This window comes from Akebia trifoliata, chromosome 1 (genome assembly GCF_017979445.1).
Source record: "Akebia trifoliata isolate Shusen 1 chromosome 1, ASM1797944v1, whole genome shotgun sequence".
In the NCBI taxonomy this organism is placed as follows: Eukaryota; Viridiplantae; Streptophyta; class Magnoliopsida; order Ranunculales; family Lardizabalaceae; genus Akebia; species Akebia trifoliata.
This window is the reverse complement of record NC_141375.1, coordinates 25,834,915-25,840,002: the sequence shown is the minus strand read 5'-3', so window position 1 is coordinate 25,840,002 and position 5,088 is coordinate 25,834,915.

Here is a 5,088-nt window from a genome sequence, read left to right as displayed (position 1 = left end):
TCATCTTCAAGCTCTTTAACTTTTATGGTAAATTAATTTCAATCATTTCAACCTTATTTTCTGTCCACCGTTTTCTGTATTTCCTTAACCATTGTACAAGACCCTAGATTTTTCTACCTAAAATTCTATCATTTTATAGACTTGAGGTTTGAAGGTAGAAGTAGATAGAATCTTAAGATTTAAGATGAGGGTTATATTTTTTTACCAAAAGAAGAGGTAGATAACTGGTTTTGAGAAGGAAAAAAAAAAAAAAAAGGCTTTTTAGCTCGACGTTGAAGACAAGTGCATTTGGGTCATATTTTTCATTATTATATTAAGAAGATTGAGGTCAATGGAGGCATGTCATCAATTTCGAATGTTAGAGCACCTCTAATATTCACCAAAACATTGGGGTATGTCCACGTTGGAAGTCTGAACCATGAAAGTTTAAAAAAAAAAAAAATTCTTAAGATCCATATTTGCATCTCAAAAAAGAGAAGAGTAGATTTGTAAATAAAATTTTCAACGTTATATAAAAGATTAGTATGTTATTTATATAATATATTTAAAAAAAAAAACCCTCATTTCAAACTTTCGCTTTAGGCCCTCAAATTAAATTGAGCGAGTCTTGCACGATACTGAAGTTCTACTCAAGAAATTCAAGCTTTCCTACATATTACAGATGAATTGGCAACCATTACACCAATTGCTTCTCAAGAAACAATCAAAGGGGCCATGGTTGAGGCACCAAAATGGGTTGGTGATAATCACATGTGTCAAAATCATATTTTGAAACCATTGAAATTGTAATTGACATAGTAAATGATATAGAATTCATTTCACTATCATCAACAATTATGTCGCTTAGAATTCAAAATTATAATTGCAATTTCCATGACATGCACAATTCCAATTCGTCGTCTGAATCATGAACTCTTAGGAGTTGCAATTTCCACCTATAAGATTTAGAGTTATAGCTCTCTCCCTCTAGCACTACTCGTGCCCATGACACGAAACGGTCTAGATTGTTTATTTCCCATTTGATGTGGTTTTTAAAACATTGGTCTAGACTGACCCATGTAATTGTCCTTGTTGAACTTGTTGTGCGGAAATGTGCAACAAATAAAATGAATAACGAGCAAAAAATTAAATGCAAATGAAATAGAGAAAAACAAAAAATAGAAGACACGATTTACATGGTTCGGCAAGATGCCTACATCCACAGGCAGGGATGATCAATCTACTATCTTCAACGAGATTTTAAAAGGTTCATCAGAACCCTGGTCCCTTGTTACACCCCTTATCACTCTCTCTCTGACAGCTTTCTCTTATAGATTAAGAATGAACCCCAAAAATATCATTTATATACTTAGGGTTACAAAGAACATAAAATGGGTTGGATCAAAACCCAAATTAAATGGGTCCAAATTTTCTTAATCGGGTCAAACGGGTCGCTAAAGGATCATCAAGAATCCGAATTGAATTCATGATAATTCCCCAGCAAATCTCCACCTTGGCTTAAATTCCACCAAACCATTAAAAAAAATTTGAATAACTCAAAGCTGCCTCCAAATGCACCATCAGGCGCTATGCACTCGAAGGTGTTCAAATCTAAGAGATGTTGACCAAGTCCAAACAGTGCTTGAACTTGACTCCAATCACCACCTTAGTAAGCATATTTGCAGGGATATCTACAATCCCAATCTTCTGAAGAAAAATATCACCTTCATTTATAACTTCTCGAACAAAATGGAATCGAACATCGATATGATTTATTTGAGAATAATGAACCTGATTCTTTGCTAAACAAATTGCACTCTGACTGTCGTAGTGGACATCAACGTACTCCTAAATAATTCCCAAGTCCTCAATCAACCCACGTAGTCAAATGACCTCTTTAATGGCCTTTGTCATGTATTCTACCTCAATAGTAGACAAAGCAACTATTGATTGTAATGTCAATCTCCAACTCATCAATCCTTTAACAAGAGTAAAGACGTATCTTGTATTTGACCTGCATTTATCCAAATCACTAGCATAGTTTGAATCCATATATCCAACCACGTGCTAACTAACCATGTCATTCTTCTCAAATATCAACTAACATCTACTGTGCCGTGAATGTACCATAAAATCCATTTAACTACCAACCAATGTCCTTTACTTGGGTTATACCTATACCTACTCACCATACTAACAATATGAAAAATATCGAGTATGGTACACACCATAGCATACATTAGTGCATCAATTGCATTTGCATACAGAATTTGAGCCATATACTCACGCTCTTCACTTGTGAGCAGAGACAACAAGGTGTTAAGCTTAAAATGAGGAATCAAAGGTGTACTCACTAGATTTGTTTTGTCATCCATACCAAATCATAGCACTTTCTTCAAATACTGTGTTTGTGTCAAACAAATTATTCCCTTCAATATATTCTGTAGACATGAGAATGTTCAACTTTGAACCTCAATGCTACGTTGTTTGGAGTCACCACCATTCTTTTTTGTAAATGGGTGTGAATGGGCACCTGAATCGATTCTTTTGAAAATCATTTTTTTATGGCATTGTAGTGACTCTCAATCATGGAAAATGTATGGTCTACCTAAAATCTAAGTAAGGGGATTCGATTAGAGAATGGAGAAGGTGTTAAGCACCCCATTCTCTCCACCTAAGGTGGTTACCTTTATATTTGGTCATTTTTGAAAAAGATTAAAATAGCAAGTAGAATGCATGAGATGCATGAAGTAAGTGGGTGCACATAGTGTGTATGTACCTCATTAAAAGAGAATTTAATATTAGTGTGGACATAAGGAATATCCTATAGAAAAGGGTATCTCATGGAGTCAATACACTTTTGCATGAGTTGAAATGTTGGTTTAGGATTTTAGAGAAATTTCATAGATGGAGTACCCTTAGATCCACAACCTTAATGCATGCATGTTTAGCTAGAAACTTAGTGTTTTAATCCCATCAAGAGAGTTATACATTTCTTCATCATAGCCAAACATGTGTGAGGTGTGTGCATAGTGTACATTATGATGCATGATATGAGAATGAGTTAAAAAGGGCTTCAACCTCCATCCTTTCGACCAAACCGCCTCAAGCATTCCATGCCCAAGGTTGAGGTTCAATCTACTCGGGATGAAGGAGGGTTCTCCATTACATCCTAAAGGTTTCTAAAAAGAAAAAAGGGAGGGTTAGAGGAAGAAGATGCAAGTTAAAAGAAAATAAATAAACCACTACTATTCCACCTTGTCCCTTTTGGAAGTCTTGAGAGATGTTGAGCTTGAGAAGTGAACTTGAGAGTTGAAGGATGTAGTTAAGGGTGGGTTGAGAGAGTTAAAGGTTGAGAGATGAGTAGATGAGTAGAGAATTTGGTAGAGTTTTAGGTTGAGAAATGGGGGCTTGAGAGCATGAGTTGATCATAGAAAATGAGGGTATTTATAGAGTTTTTGGAGAACTTTTGGGGATAAAGTGGTCCAACCCTAAAAATAAGGAAAATGGACATGAGATTTAGGTTGTTTCTTTTTGGATTTTCCATTTGTATGAGGGTAAAGATGATATTTGTGAAGAAACCCTAAAAGCATTCTTTGATCCTTGGTTTTTTGGTAAATAGAGGTGAGAGAACAAAAGTACTTTTGGGAGGATGAATGAGGGAGTGACATGTGTAAAGGTGGAGTGGTAGGTAAAAAGTATATCTTGATTTATTTGTAAATAACTCATAAAGCAAGGGTGGAAGTGTAGTTTTGAAATGGACCAATGGGAAAATACAAGCACATTTGGGAGGGTGAATAGGAGGATGACATGTGTAAAGGTGAAGTGGTAGGTGAAAATTAGACTTTGATTCATTTGTAAATAACTCATAAAGCAATGGTAGAAGTATATTTTTGAAATGGACCAATGGAATAACTTCATGTATGTACTTGAAGATTCCCACATTTTGAGGACATAATGGGAAGTCATCTCACCTTTATGGATTATTACCAAAGACCAAATAACCTTTTTGGTTTGACTAAACTTTTTGAGAAGGGCATTCTTGAGTTTTCACAAAGGGAAAGTTGACCCTCCAATTAGATGATGCATTAGGTATTGGGGGCTTATGAGGTATCAACATGTGTCATCTTATGAAGGAGTGAGAGAATGGACTTGGAGTAGGCTTGGTGTTGGGCTTGGGTTTGGGTTAGGATATGGCCTTGGGTTATGGGTTTAGAATGGCCTTGGGTTTTGGGCTTAAGTTGGCTAGGTAATGGATTTGGGTCATTAGGTTTAAGACTTAAAGAATGGATTTGAATTTAGGTTAAAATATGGACTTTGTTTTGGACTTAGATTTGGTTAGAGAGTGGACCATGATGAGGGTACGGATGATGGATCGGTTAATGGATAATGGATACGAATTTGGAGTGGGTTAGGGACAAGGTTGAGCATGCAAACTATATGACATGATGCATGTATGCATGAAAATGATGCAAAATAGCAATGGGAGTCCGTCGAAAATCTTGAGTTCTAAATCGGAATCAATTCGAGGAAATTTGGATCTTCCTAACGGGTTCGTGCAAATTGGGGTGTCTACATATTCTTTTTAATTTTCATACCGAATATCTTCTTAGCTTTCCCAAGGTCTTTCATTTCAAATTCATTTTGCAATTGAATCTTCAACCTACAATCTCCACCGTACTCGTAAATGTAATGAGCATGTCATCTACATATAAGAGTAAATATATAAAGGAACCATCACGAAGCTTATGAAAATACACATAATGATCAAAATGACTTCTTGTGTACTTTTGCCCCATCATAAACCGATCAAAACGCTTATACTACTGCCTCAAAAACTGTTTTAAATCATATAATGACTTTCTCAATGTACAAGCTCAGTTATCATTTACAATAATATTATACCCATCTAGTTGTGACATGAATATTTCCTCCTCTGGATCACCATGCAAGAAGGTAGTTTTGACCTTGAGTTGTGCTAACTCGAGATCAAATTGAGTTGTCAAAGCTAATCAAATTCAAATAGAGGAGTATTTGACAACAGGAGAAAAAACTTTATTGTAATATATCATTTCCTTCTACGCTAGCTTTTAGCCACCAATCTAGCCT